The sequence below is a fragment of the Muscardinus avellanarius genome, assembly GCF_963383645.1.
Source record: "Muscardinus avellanarius genome assembly, chromosome: 1".
Lineage (NCBI taxonomy): Eukaryota > Metazoa > Chordata > Mammalia > Rodentia > Gliridae > Muscardinus > Muscardinus avellanarius.
In genome coordinates this window covers 203,741,409-203,757,498 of record NC_137786.1, presented here as the reverse complement: position 1 = coordinate 203,757,498, position 16,090 = coordinate 203,741,409, and positions in this window count along the sequence as shown.

Sequence of the window (16,090 nt, the reverse complement as noted above, 5' to 3'; positions counted from 1 at the left end):
TGCTATCAAGTTCACAAGAAATCAAAGTATCTTTATATAGTATTAACAATATAAGAAAGCAAGATCAGCTTAGGCTGGCAAATAAAAAACAATGTGGAACAGAAAAAATGTGGATCATGCAAGAAGAGAAATTAAAATAGTGCTAAACATTGATCTGCTAAGGATTTTCATTAGTTTCTTAGACAGGAAAGAAATATAGTTTACTACTAGGCTCAGACTGTGAATTTTTGTAGTTTGCTTTTTATTCGTCTGCCTAATTCAGCTCTTGAGTAGAATGTAGGTCATTCTCATTCCACAGTGAGAAGATAGTCATTCTTTACAAAATCTTTTGTGGACTCTATAAATCACAGAATTAAAGAATTTGTTTTTATACTTAGCTACCTGATTTGGAAAATTGGTCTGACCCTCTGAGAGTTTGAGAGTTAAGGTTCTAGTGCTTAATAAGCCATCCCTCAAGTCTTTATGGTATTATGCAAACTCACATTAGCCTGAGTCTCATATATTACATATACGGAAGTTTTGACTGTCTACACATTTTGCCTGGGTTGACTTAACCATCACTGCTCACAAGATTTCCTTCAATCCTGCACTTTGATTGAGTTGTCCTCCGATGTTTCATAGCACTTTATAACACCAGTCCCAACACTGACTTGCCACTTCACAGTGGTTTGACATCTCTCTTTTCTGCTAGACTATGACTTTCCTGAAGTATCAACTGTATATTTGTTTCTCCATCACAAACACATGATATAATTTAATCACAATAGTTTCTCCATGTATGTATATGTTATATATGTATGTATGCATATGCATATATGTACATGTACAAACAAATACACACATATAAACATAAATATATATTTATATATTTATAAACATAAATATATATTTATTTGAAACAAAACAATATATATATATATATATATATATATATATATATATATTTGTGGTACAGGGAATTGAACCCAGGGGCATTATACCTCCAAGTTATACCACCAGCCCTTTTCATTTTTTTAAATTTTGAAACAATTTTTATCATTTATTGGCCATTTGAAATTCTTCTTTTGTGAAATGTCTAGTTCACTTGCCCATTTTTGATTGGGTTATTTTTCTTAGCTGTGAGTTTCTTTAGTTCTCTGTATATTTTAGATATTATTCCTTTTATCAGAGGAATGGTTGGCAAATTTTTTCTCTCATTCTGTTGACTCTCTGTTGAGGTACTTGATTGTTTGCTCTACCCTACAGAAGCTCTTCAGTTTAATGCAATCCTACATATTGTCTTGTCTTTTAGTTTCTTGTGACTTTGGGGTCTTTTTTAGAAAGACTTTACCAGTGTCTATGTGTTGAAGTGTTGGACCTATGCTCTCTTCGTGGAATTGAAAAGTCCCCGGTCTGATTTCTTAGTTTTTGATCCATCTTAAATTGACTCTTGTACAAGGTGAGAAAGTGGGGTTTATTTCTATTTTTCTGCATATGGTTAATCAGTTTTGCCAATACCATTTTTTGAACAGGCTATCTTTTTTTCCAGTGAATGGTTTTGGCCCCTTTGTCAAACATCAATTGACTGTAAGTGTGCAAATTTATTTTTGAGTTTTCTATTCTCTTCCATTGGTCTATGTGTCTGTTTCTGTGACAGCACCATAGTTTTGTTTTTATTACTATGACTTTGTAGTATAGTTTGAAGTCCGGTATTGTGATGCCTCCTGGATGGTTCTTATTGCTGAGAGCTACTTTGACTATTCTGTTTTTTTTTTTGTTGTTGTTGTTGTTGTTCCAAATGAATTTAAGGGCCGCTTTTTCTCTCTTTCAGGAATGACCTGAGTAATTTAATGAGTATTTTGTTGAATCTGTAGATCACTTTTGGAATAATGGCCATTTTGATGATATTAATCCTGCCTATTCAAGAACATGGAAGATATTTCCATCTTCTAATGTCTTCTTAGATTTCTTTTTTATGTTTTATAATTTTCTTTGTTGAGGTCTTTTACCTCCTTGGTTAGGTTTACTCCTAAGTATTGTTCAACATCCTTAGCAATCAGAGAGATGCATATCAAAACTACCTTGAGATTTCACCTAACTTTAAATAGAATGGTAATCATTCAAAACACAAACAACAAGAAATGCTGGCAAGGATATAGAGAAGTGGGAACTCTGATACTTTGTTGGTGGGATTGCAAATTAGTGCAACTGCTTTGGAAAAGAATATTGAGGATCCTCCGAAGAATGGGAATGAACCTATCATATGATCCAGCAATACCACTTCTGGGTATCTACAGAAAAGAATGAAAACCAAATTACCACACGAATGCATGCATATCTATGTTCATAGATGCACAGATCAAAATTGCCAAACTATATAACCAACCAAGATATCCATCAACAGATGAATGGATTACAAAATTATGGGATATGTGCACAATGAAATTTTACTCAGTCATAAAGAAGAACAAAATTACATCATTTACGGGAAATGGATGGAACTGGAGAACATGATTAGTGAGTTTAGTATTTCACAAAAAGTAAAAATCAGATGATCTTTCTCATATGTGGAAGCTAGGGAGAAAAAAAGTCATATGAGGAACTCTAGACAAAGAAGAAACTATAAATGAGAAATTAATGTGACTTAACTGATGAGGATGGGAGGGGGAGAAGAGGAATATTCCCTAATGTACATGATGTACATTCACAGACATATCAAAGTCAATCACTAAGTGAAACATGAGAAGGAGGGAGGGGGAGGAAATGGGGTGGGAAATGGGGAAAGGCTAAATAAATGATGTGTGCATGCATGCCTCTACCATCTTGTACTCTATTATAAAGATATATGAGTAAAATGCACCAATAAAAATTTAAAAATAAATTTTAAAATAGGAGAGTCTCACTAAGTTCCTGAATCTGGCCTCAAACCTGTGATCCTCCTTTCTCAACCTCCCAAGTACTGGAATTACAGGTGTGTACCACCCCTTCTGGCTCTTCATGTATATTTTTTTATGAAGAAAGGATGAAAATGACAAAATGGAGGAAGAAGGGAATGAATTAGAATAAAGGAAGGTTCTGGGCTACATATCCATCCTGGTGGCTAATCTCTCTACATCTACTGCTCTGGTTTAAGTTGATAATGCTGAGGACTTGATAGCTTTACTGCCACCAATGTCTTTTACTTACTAAGGCAGAAAAGGGAATGAAGAGATTTTAGAAATCTTTCCCTATTGAATTAATTAATTTCCTTTTAGAAATTAATTAAGCTTTGCTGGCTTAAGAGACCCTGTTTCCAAATAAAAATATTTAAAAAAATAAGTGTCTGGGAGTGTAGCCCAGAGGTAGAAGGGTTTCCAGGAACCCCAGTACCACCAAAAAAAAAAAAAAAAAAAAAAGAAAAGATTTTGGGAGAAGTTACTACATCTCAGATTCTGGGCTCTGGGTGCTATGATAACATTATATGCAGCTTAACTCACAACAATCCTAAAAAGTATTTTCATCTTCACTGACTCCAGAGAAACCTCGAGGCATATAGTAGATAAATAATTAGCTCACATACATATGACTATTAGTATCTGGGTTGAAATGTAAGCACAAATCCATCCTGATTTGAGAGTTCACTTAAACACAATGTGCAGTTCCGACTCTTAGCACATACACACTCCATTCAATCAATGTTTCAGTGAGACTCCTAAGAAACAAGGGTTTGGGAATCTGCAAACAACAAGTATATGACTTACAGAAATACACCATTACTTTCACTTTTATGACCCTTTGATTGTATGGCTGTGTATGTGAAATATGTTTATTAGTCTAGATATCTGTGACAGAGAAAAAAAAGATGGAGGGAGAGAGAAAAAAAGTGAAATAGGAGAGGAAATAGATCTTATACCTCACCTTTATCTTTGAAAACATTTACCTATGATGATCTCAAAAACTCCTTTTCGACATTTTCTTTTGTTTAGATTTATAGTAGAAAAATCAATTATGCTTGTGAATAAAGGAGCCAGTGGCAGGGCCCAGCAGGTGCTGAACCATTCTGTAGAAAACCTCCTGGCCCCTAAGAGTAGTCAGCCCTAAAGGAGGGAGTAGAGGACTCTCCATCTCTTTCTCTTTTTCTCGGCAGGAATCCTCCTACCCTCCACATTTTGCTGCTCTCTAAGATCATAGATGTGGAGGTCAGATATTTCAAGACCCTATGTTCTACACAAAGGTGCTGTATTTTCTTTTTTTACTTCCAGATTCCTTCATCTGTAGATATATTTTCTCTTGTACTTTTAATAGAAATTCTTCAGGAAAATGTAATAGAATATATTTAGTTTGCCCTTGGTTGGTACCCAATGTATCATTTGATCATTTATGAGGTTGGTAAAATTGAACCAAGCTTTCTGTTTTTCCCAGAAGCTACTTTGTGTATAGAATGTTGTATAGTTCTTCCTTTTAGAGGATTTAGTCAACAAAGAAACAGAATCATACAAGGCAGTTTTTATGGATCCTCTTTCTCCACTCTATTTTTATATATAGCTCTTGCAGGCAGAGCTCATGTTCGATTTGATTCTTTCACCACAAATTACACAGGGACTTTCCATAGCAAGTGGTTATGTTTCTTTTTTATAAAATTAATTCAGAATGAGGAATTACTTTAAAATATAAAATAAAGTGGGGATTAGAGAAAAGTAGTATATTTATGGGGTGGTAGTTGTATAAAAAATTGTTTTACAATATGTAAAGTTGAGTTTCTCTAAAAGGAAATACTTGGGGCTTCTGTAACATATAAGTGTTCTAGAATTTTATATTATGGATGCCATTTTTGTGTAATATAGTATATCATTCAAATGAAGTATGAAAATTTATCTAAAATCAAGGCTTTTGTCCTATGGAAAGATTTAGTATCCTATCAAGCCTTAAAGTTTTTTTTTCTCTCTTTTCTTCCAAGTAAAGAAAAAGGTGAAGAATTTTATGCAATATGGCACTTAGGTTTGTGGAAAAACTCAATAATAAGCTTTCTTGTTGCCTGTGAACATCTATAATTTTTGGTGCGGGGGATCAAACAAAAAACTCTGCACATGCTAGGCATGCACTCTAGTACAGAGCTGTATCTACAACACTGTTACTGAAGTCTTGGAACCCACTTCCCTTAGGGAATAATAGCCACTGACAATGGAAAATACAAACAGATAATATCCTGGTTGACAAAAAGTAAAACACAACAACAAGAAAGCCTTAGTACTGGAACAAATGAACAATTAACTTGATTCATACATGAAAACACAGTAGAAATATGATTCAACAAAGTAAGGCCTAAGAAGGTAAGAATATAACACGTTATCTTCTGCTAGTCTGTAAATGCAAAATTGCTCAGGCACCAGGAAATATTTCTAATAGTGAATAACTTTCTAGGCTTTTTGGCTTGAATGTGGCTCAAAGTCAAATAAATAGATTTGAATTTCTGGTTTTTAAGTGATTCCTGTAGTATTGAGTTGATAACTGATTTAAGACTAATTTTTCCTGCACATGTTATTTGTTTTAATTCATAGCAGGGCACGTGTGTGTGTGTGTGTGTGTGTGTGTGTGTGTGTGTGTGTGTGCGTGCCTGCATGTGTGTAGTATGGTTGTTTTGAAGATATTTATTTTTAGATGCATTTTGATGTTTAATTTTCAGTTCAATGACAAGTACCTTGATGTGACTACAAAGATTGTTTTAATGGAAACTTGTGATCTTAAAACAGTATTTAAAGCTCACCTCACAAAAAAAGAAACTGTAAGTAACCTGGGAAAATATACATCATTAAAAAACTATTCACAAAAAATAAGAAATTGAATGCTCTCCCTAATATCTGGAAGTTAGGGAAAAAATGGGTCATAGGAAGAACTCTAGACAAGAAGGAGATTCTATACATGAGGAAATAAGGCAACCTAACTGAGGGAATGGGAGGGGGAGAGACAGAAATTCTCTAATGCACACAATGTACTCTAACAAACATATAAATGTCAATCATTAAGCCAAACATGAGAAGGAGTGAGAGGGAATGGGGTGGGAACTGGGTAAGGGCTAATTAGATGATGTGTGCAAGTATGTCTCCACCATCTTGCATCCAATTAAGATGTATGAATACAATGAACCAATAAATTTCTTTTTTAAATTAGAAAAAAAGAAGTTCCCAAATTCTAATCCAGAGTTTTTGTAATTTGAAGTGTATAATTTTACATTCATAGAATTCCTAAGAAGGGTATGATGGTTTTACTATTTGATTGGGAATGAAGATAAAATTTTATTTTTTCTTAGGCAAGAAATTTCAGTACTGTGTAAAGCTTATTGAAGCTTAAGAGAACCTATTCCCTGAAAGTACTATTTGTGATTAGAGATCGATTTTTTAAAATGTTAGTTTATAGAAAATTTCTTGATTATTCATAATAGAACTTCTATTTTTATATGAGGAAATAAATATGTGTTCTCTCAAATCCCCAGTTGGGATAAGAAACTGCAAATTGAAAATTATATAGTTTTTCTGAAAGAAAATCCTGACAAGTCAGGTGAAAAGTATCCAAACAAATGAGGAAAATATTGTTATTATACTTCTGGGAAGAAAATTAAACTTCTCATACTAATTTTACTAGAGAGGAACTGGAATACATTGTCACCATTCTCTGTGCTAGTTTTCAGGGTTTGTGCATGATAGTATCACAAAGTGACCAGGAGAGACAGGAAGGAATGACTCAGTCCCACCAACTCTAACATACTTTGAATTTGATCAAAACCAACAACCTTTTATTTAGTAGTTTACATTAGCTTTGTGCCATGGTATACACTGGAAAGGCTAGACAGGGAGAGTGAACCTTGCTATTTGTTTTTGTATAATTTATAATCTAGACAATGAAAGAGAACTCACATGTACTTTGTAGCCTATCTGCTGTAGGCTGAAGAGGTCTGTGCTCTTGTCTCTAGACTTGGTATCTTATACTGTAAAGGTAACTTTGCAGGGGTAGTTAAGCTAAGGATCTTGATTTGGGAAAGATTATTCTGTAGTATTGAGGAGGAGTGCTCATATAATCAGGAGGGGCCTTATCAAGAGGAGACAGTAGAGTCAGAGGAGATGTGACCATGGAAGCAGAAGCTGGAGGAATGTCGAACCAGTTCGAGGCAAGGAATTCGCCTATCCTTCAGATAGTGGAAAAGGCAGGGAAATGGATTCTTTCCTAAAACATCAAAAAATAAGCATGAACTTTCCTACCCATTTAAAATTATTTCTAGAACTGTGAGATAATAAATTTGTTTTGTTTCAAGCCACTAAACTTGATATCATTTGCTATAGCAGCAATAGCTAACTAATGTACCATTATCTTATCTTTTTCCATTAACATCATGAAAAGGTTATTTGTATCTCCCCCAAAGAACTGTATTCATGTGAGAGTGCACATTTTTGCCAGCCATTCATCAAAACAAAATGAAAATTTAAAGTCTAGTCAGGAAAATTCTAAACTATTCCATACCAAAATGAAGACTAGTGAGTTAAGGGCAAATAATTCTTGGTTTAGGTAATTCATTACAAGAAATTAGATAATGGATACTTGGATTGTCATATTGTTTTATATTTTTTATAGAAGAAATGCTTTGGGTTGAATCTGGAGGATAGTAAAGCTTCATTAGGTAGAAAGAGAGATTAATAAAAAAAGTAAGTATGGCCAACAAGTGAGTGGGCTGTAAAGTGATTAGCTGGATAATGAAATGTAAAATATATCCTGGGAAATGATGGGCTGACAGTAGGTAGGAAGAGTAGTTTCAACTTACAAAAATCACAAATCCAGCCACAAAAGGTTGGGTATGATTTAGAAATCAGGAATGATGAATAGATTTGGTTGCTTACAGTAAGTTTCTGAAGTTTATTTGTAATAATAATTTTGTTTTTAAAAATAAGGCTTAGGACTTTTGAGGCATTGTTATATTAAAGAGTGGTCTTTTAGCAGATGGCGAGAAATGCTAAAATCATGGACAATAAACAAAGTCCAGTCAAGTAATACAATGGACACAATGTTTTTGGAGTCAGTGAGAATTTAGGGAAGGTTTATGGGTATCATATCAATAAATCAGAGATGAATCAGATTTTGAGCCAAATCTCCTTGGCACATAGTTGGGTCAATAAAATTGTTATAAATATATACTTTGTGGAAAGAGGCAAAGAAAATTGAGTTGCATTTTGAAAATGTTGTCTTTGATATGAAAAAACATAAGTGAAAATATTCATTCAGTAGGCTCCTAGGGAACAAAAGAGTTTTGGAGATCATTCCAAAGGATATAAGAAGAGGTTTGATTTAGAAGATCATGGGCTATAGTATGCTGTCTTTTTCAAGGGCAAGACTGTAGAGGACAAAGGGCTAATATAATGCATTGATTCCTGGGGATGCACCACAGTTTAAATATGGGAAAAGAAAGGAGAGTGGTGCAGAGAGCTATATGAGAGGAAGAGGAGATCAGATTGTATGTGGGATAGATAGCAAAGGATAGAGTGATTTCAAAAATGATTTGTCAAACAGGGCTACGGAATATAACAGAAACTTCACAGCACAACAGCCTGAGGAAGTTTATGAGCTTCTGAAACTCTAATGAGAGGGATTGTTGGAGATCCTTGAAAGGAAGAAGTGTGGTGAAGCTGGAAACAGTAATGAATCAAGAAGCAGAGGAAGGATTTGAGAAAAATGTTATTCAAATTGCAAGTAAAAGGAGGATAGAAGAATAGCAGAGTTTACTTTTTGAAAATCTCTCTCGCTGGGTGTGGCTGAGCACGCTTGTAATCCCCGGGCTTGGGAGGCGGAGACAGGAGGATCTTGCAGGTTCGCAGCCAGCCTCCCTGGCTTAAGAGACCCTGTTTCTAAATAAAATAGTATTAAAATAGATGTGAGAGTGTAGCCCAGAGGTAGAAGGGTTTCCAGGAACCCCAGTACCACCAAAAAAAAAAAATCTCTTTCTTTGTCCCTTCCCTCCTTTTTATATATGTGTGCATTTGTGCTTTATACACACATGCATATGTATGTGTGTTGACATATGTTTGTGAGTATATATACATACAATGCACAAACATATGTGTATATGTACAGATACATGTATCAAGGAACAGTTAGAAGCTGTAGATGAACCTGGAGAGATAAGGTAACTGGAAACAATGTTGAATGACAGTACAGACAACAGAAATATTTATCATCATATGGCTGTGCTTTGGAAAAGTCATTCCTGAGAACTTTCTTGCTCCAGAAGGGAATTTTTTATTCTTATTTCTTATCTTTACTACATTTTCTGGGAATAAGAACTTATTATTATATGTCTGGAGACCTCATACTGTGCCACACACATTTAATGCTCATTAAAATATTTTGGTCTATATAAATAAGTGAATCATATTTATTCAAGTATTGCTCCAAAGAATGAAGAAAATTCATTCTCTGGAAGGGGAAAAAACCTTGACTGGTACTCACAGCATTTTATAATAGAGCTTGAAGTCCAGAGGATTATAAAACCAAAGTGTAGATAGTTTGTTGAGATATCAGAGGGCACTTTTAATTTAATGAAAAAGTCTATGAGCAATTCAGGAGTTCTCTAGTCAAAATATTTGGGTTTATGTTTCTCATCAAGACAATATACTTTGACTTCTCTGGTTCCTCTCACCTTCTCTTCTGTGTCAATGTGAATTAATGCAGCATGGCTTAAAATATGTGTGCTTTCTCCAAAAAAAAAAAAAAAAAGAATAGAAATGAGTTGGGTTGAGTCCACAGTTACATTTAACAGTGCTTGTTTTTGCCTGATATTTTCATATATACTGTATAATTTTCAGCATTAACAAGTTTTGTTTTGTCATTGATGGTTCATGACTACCTACATCTTTCAAGACACTTCTATGAAATGTAAATAAAAGCACAGTTGCAGGAAATCTCTGTAAACAGAAAGTTCGTGGGCAAATGACACATTTTTGTGCCTCAAGGGATTAGGGAATACATTCATTGTTTCATTGTTTTGCCTTTGCCCTCAGGTCAAAGATTGTGAACTTTTAAAATCAGTCATAAAGATTAAATAAGGGTATGTAATATGTAGTATTGTGAGAAATGTTGAGGCAAAAAGATACTGCAGTGAATAAAATTGATTAAAGACTTGTTTGGTTCAACTCCCTTGAATTTAATTGGTATTTTTGCATTATTTATTGTTTTGGGGTGCACATGGCTTTTACATCTGATTTCATCTGTCTAAAGTTTTTTAAATTTTATTTTATTGGTGCATTGTTATTATACATTCTACTGAGGTATAGAGTGTTAGGAACATACATGCACACAACTCTTGAAGCATTCTCCTCTGGGTCTCAACCCCTTCCTCCCCTTCCTCATATATGTCTTTGAGATTGGCACCAGCAATTTAATATATGTACATGTAGCATTATTTCAGCTATTATCTTTTTTGTTTCAATCCCCCCTTGTCTCGCCCCTAACCCTACTCCATCACTCCACTGGAAAATCCTGTTCCTCTCTGAGGTTACCCTTGTCTTCCTATTTTTATCTAGCTTCCACATACAAAAGAAAACAGAATTATTCACTTTTTGAGACTGGCTAATCTCGCTCAGCATAAAATTCTCAAGTTTCATACATTTTTATGCAAATAACATAGTTTTGTTCTTCTTTATGACTGAGTAAAATTTTGTGTGCAAATACCACAGTTTTGTGATCCATTCATTTGTTGATTGACACCTAGGCTGGTCCCATAATTTGACTATTGCGAATTGTACTACTATAAACATGGATATGCATGTATCACTATAATATTCTGACTTCAGTTCCTTTGCAAAGATGCCCAGGAGAAGTATCACTGGGTCATATTGTTGTTTCATTCGCAGTATTCTGGAAACCCCTCATGCTCATATTCATAGAGGCTGTGCCAACAGTATATGAGTTTTTATTTTTCTACAACCTCACCAGCATTTATTATTGTTTGTGCTCTTGATGATTGCCATTCTAACTGGAGTTAGGTGGAATCTCAGTGTAGTTGTTTTTTTCTCGCATTATATATTTGTAAGTGTATTAAAGCATAACTTTGAAGTTTGCTAAACATCTCAGCATTCACACCTCTGACAGGTATATCAGAGTTGTATGATCTTTCTCAATTGTGCAAGAGAAGAGGCTACAGAAAAGTTAAGCAAAGTGTACTTACACTATAAAGACAAAAATTGGGGCAATGCTTTGGTCTCCTGATTGCCATCATAATCCATCTGTGCATGGGGCTTGGTTGTTGTGAAAAACTAAAAATTGTGCACCAAAGTAAAATTTAGCTCCATTTATTTAAGTCCAATTTCTTTGAAATTAGGAAAGCCCACTATGTTTAAGAAAAAGAATCAAATCACTGTTTATGGAAACAAATTCCATTACATCTAGGTTTTCTGTTGATGTCATAGAGTAGACTGAATATGCCCCTCTTTTGATTCTGGTTGAAAACAGAGGAGACTCCATGAGTCTATCAGTAGAATGAGAGCCATAGCTTCTGTCTGAGTTACTCATGCCTGGCCTAGGCTCCTTGAAGACATTTCTGCCCAGCATGCCATGCTGGGAGATGTTACCTTCTTCATTTGCTTGAGACTCCATTTTCACATGGGCCAGATTCTACTCAGAGTAGTTTTAATTTGCATCTCCCTAATTGGTAATTATGTTGAGCATTTTTTTCCATATATTTATGGATACTTGTACTTTTTCTTTTGAGAGGTGTCTATTCAGTTCAATTTCCCATTTTAATAAGGGTTTACTTGTTTTTAAAGCTCTTTTTATATTCTAGAATTATTCCTTTATCAGAGGAGTAGCTGCCAAATATCTCCATTTCTGTTAGTTATCATATCTTGATGGTTTCATTTGCTGCATAGAAGTTTTTTTCACTTAATTACATCTTGGTTATTAATTCTTGTTTTAATTTCCTGAGCTTTCAGGGATTTATGGAGAAAGTTTTTACCTATAGCTGTATGTTTGAATGTTGCTCCTATGCGCTCTCCTAGTAGTTAAAAAGTTTCTGGTCTAATTTCTAGGTCCTTGATCCATCTTGAGTTGACTCTTGTGCAGGGTGAGAGATTCAGGTTTAATTCCATTCTTCTACAAATGAATTACCATTTTTCTAAGCACTATTTGTTGAAAAGGCTGCCTTCTCTCTAGCGTATGTTTTTTGCACCTTTACTTAAAAACAACAACTGGCTATAAATATAAGGATTTGTTTTGAGTCTTCTGTTCTGTCTCATATCTAATTGTCACAACTCTATGAATCAAGTGCTTTTTATTGTTGTAAAATACAAATAACATAAAACTTACCATTTTAGCTATTTCTAAGTATATAATTCAATTAGAGTAACCATCATGACTATAATTTCAGGGCTTATTTTATTATCTAAAGCAAATGTTAGTCGGGCATGGTGTCACACCTGTAATCCCAGTACCTCGAAGCTGAGACTGGAAAATTGCAAGTTTGAGGATAGCCTGATAAAGTAATGAGACTCTCATCAACCTAGTGAGACTCTATTTCCAAATAAGGAATAAAATAGGGATGGATATATTTTCTGGAGGTAGAATATCCCTGGGTTTCACTCCCAGTACTACAACAAAATAAAAAATAAAAATAAACATTGTACTCAACCACCCCATGCTCCAGGTCCTGATAACCTCTATTTTGGCTTCTAGCTCCATGAATTCATCTTCTTTAGTTACTACATACAAGTAGAATCATACAGTGCTTGTCTTTTTTTTTTTGTATGTTTTGAAATAGGATAAGACATGTTTTATGTGTTGTTACATGCATAAGAATTTTATTCTTTGTGTGAATGAGTAATATTGCATTGTATCTGTATAGATGAGTGCTGATTTATTATAGTTCAATTTGAATTTTTGGCTTCACAGTGGTGTGAAAACAATATATGGTCAGTACAAACCATACCTCAGGATTAAATTTTGATCTTTACAATAAATTAATGGGACATTTATCACTTTATTTTAAAAATTGGTCTCATGATGATGATTTTCCCCTGCTTGCTGTAGAATAACATTAAAGGTTCTGAGCATGTTCAAGTTAGGCTAGTTTAAGCCATGATGTTCAGTAGGTTAGGTGTATTAAATTTATCTTTGACTTACAATATTTTCATCTTACAATGAGTTTATCATGAAGTAACTCCATAGTAAGTGAGGGGTTTCTGAATATCACATTTTGTTAATTCATTTGTTGATAAACACTTGAATTACGATATACCCTACCCCAATTTGAATAATGCCGCTGTGAATATTTATGTCAAAGTATCTGTTTGCATACTTGTCTTCAATTCTTTAGTGCATAATCTTAGATGTGAAATTGTTGGAGGCTATCTCCTTTCTCTTTTTTTCTGATAAAAACTAAAAATATTAAATTTCCAAGTGTCACATTATATATGGCAGAACTAGTCAGATAAGTTTGATTCTAAAACCTATGTGCTGGTCAGGAGTTATAGTGCATGCCTGTAATCCCAGAACCCTAAAAGTTGAGACAGGAAGATTACAGGTTCAAGCAAGCCTCAGCAACTTAGTGAGACTCTCAACAACTTATTGAGACCCTGTTCCAAAATAAAATAAAATAAAATAAAATAAAATAAAATAGGAAGTTGAGGGGATATATCTTGGAGGCAGAATGTCCCTCAGTTCAATTCTCAATACCAAAAATGAAATGAAATGAAATAAATTTTATATACTTTTTTGCTAATAACATACTTACTTGTGAGGTTTTTTTGCTTATTTTCATTTTCTTTTATTTACAAATTTTTTATTGGTGCATTATAGGCATATATCTTAATGGGGTACAAGATGGTAGAGGCATACATGCACACATCACTTATTTAGCCCTTTCTCAATTCCCACCCCATTCTTTCCCCCTACTTCTCTAATGTACTTGTGTACTTTAACATATTTCTCTCTGTTATTGTGAAAAGCCTTTCCCCCTTATGATGTCTGTCTACTTTTCAAATAGCCCTGAATCACTGACCTGAAAAATGACCGTATTAAAATAATAGTTATTTACATAGTTGTCATTTTATCATGTGTTCATATTTCAAAAGTTGAAAGAAAATGTAAAAAATGGAGAACAACATTTCCTGTTTTGTTTTCTTAAGTGAGAATTTAGACTAGGTTTATTCTGACTTCATTCAGATTGCACATTGTACTTCCTGAAAGATACTCTTTTACAATACCATTTGTGTACATATATAATTGAATAAGTTTACCTCTAAATATTATAATTTATATTTTCCTGGTATTAATCACTGAATTATTTAAATGTAAGAAACAAACTCAAACAAATGCTGATGAATAAATCAGAAAAACAAACAAACAAACAAAAAACATACAATAAATGCCCAAGAGACCAACCAAACAAAATATACTGTTACATTCATTGGCACCTGCTCTCATGAGATAAATTTTTTTCAAATACTCCTACAAACTCCCAGCAGTGACAGTGAGATGATGGGTGTCATCCTTGTACAATACATGTACTAACGCTTAGAGCAAAAAAAAAAATAAAAAATAAAAATGACATTCACTCCTACCCTTCTGAATTACGCAGAGTCAACCTTGGAAAACTCTTCCATAAAAGTAAACTTTCTACTTGCTAGTTCTGAAATGCAGTTCTGCTTGAGACTATACTTACCTTTACCAATTATCAAAAAAAAAAAAAGAACATGATTCTATGGAAAACCACCTCTGTGGATTTTGTATTTTCAAAGTACTGTTAGATGAACCTAATTCAGACGAAGCCTACTGATGTGAACATAATGGGAAATTGGGTTTTAATTACAGAATTAGTACCTGATTTCATGCCACTGTTTTTATAAAATATGAATCCTTACCAACTTTTCCAATAGTTATACATTCTAATTTTATTGTTTCTATTGTTCCTCAGTAGATAAAGAAAATATAAATATGCTTGCCAATGTATCAAAAAACATTTGTGGCTCAACAATTAATAAAGGCATAAGAGATCCAGCTTTAGCCACAGTAACTCCACTGTACATGAATGTTTTCCATGGCTCAGATTGAGATGCTACAGAGATAATTGTTAGTAGCTTCACATTTTCTGTCTGGCTTGATTTCAAGGCTTCTTATTTTTTATGAATTGATTAGTAATAAGGTATTTTATTTTAGTGTATGTGTCTAAAATTCTGAGCAATCTTTTTCAACCTGTATGTACAAAAATCAAAGATAAAAATTTGCCCTTATCATACATGTTTTTTGTTCTCCTTCTTTCATATTGTTCTCGGAAAGAAACCTAGTTGATTTTGTTTTGCTTAGGTGTATTTCTAACCTCCTGGTGATAAAATTATCTGGAATGCTTAAGCACAGTTACATGTGAAAACATTTTATCTCTTTCCCTATGGATGCATTAAATGTCTTCATATTAAAAGTAAAATATATTCCTCTGTTTTCTTAACTTTTTTCTCAGAGGTGGTTGCCATCTTACATATTTCATATATCTCAGTATCGATAACACTTTTTATAGAGTTTAGCTCATAGAACTATGAACATGTATATAAAGTAAGTTTTATTTATGATTACTGCCTTTAAATGTTCATCATTGGGTAAGAATTATACATAACATGATATCAGGCACTGATCCCATTTGCCTCCTAAGTAGGATGACTAAAGGGAATCTGTTATATAAGTCCTTTATGGAAATTTAGACAGGACAAGGTGGGCCAACCTGATATGCTAAGGTCGTCATCACACTAATTAACATGTACTAAATTCTTACTGTGTCTTCATACTTGGCTAAGTTATAAATGTTGTTTCATTACTCCTCTCATCAACATTTGAGATAATTGATGATTTCCCTTATTTTACAACTAAAAAATAAAAAAACCAGAAGCTTATAAAGATTAAGGACCTTACTAAAACATTATAAAACTAGAAAGTTACAGAAATATGATTTGATATGGTATATTTCAATGTCAAAGAATGATGTTAAGAATTGTGATCAATTCTCAGTACATGGGAGACTGAGACAGGAGGACTGCAGTTTTGAGGCTAGTTCGTGATACATTAGCAAGAAACTGTTTAAAAATAAAAAATAGAATGTTTTGTCATTAGT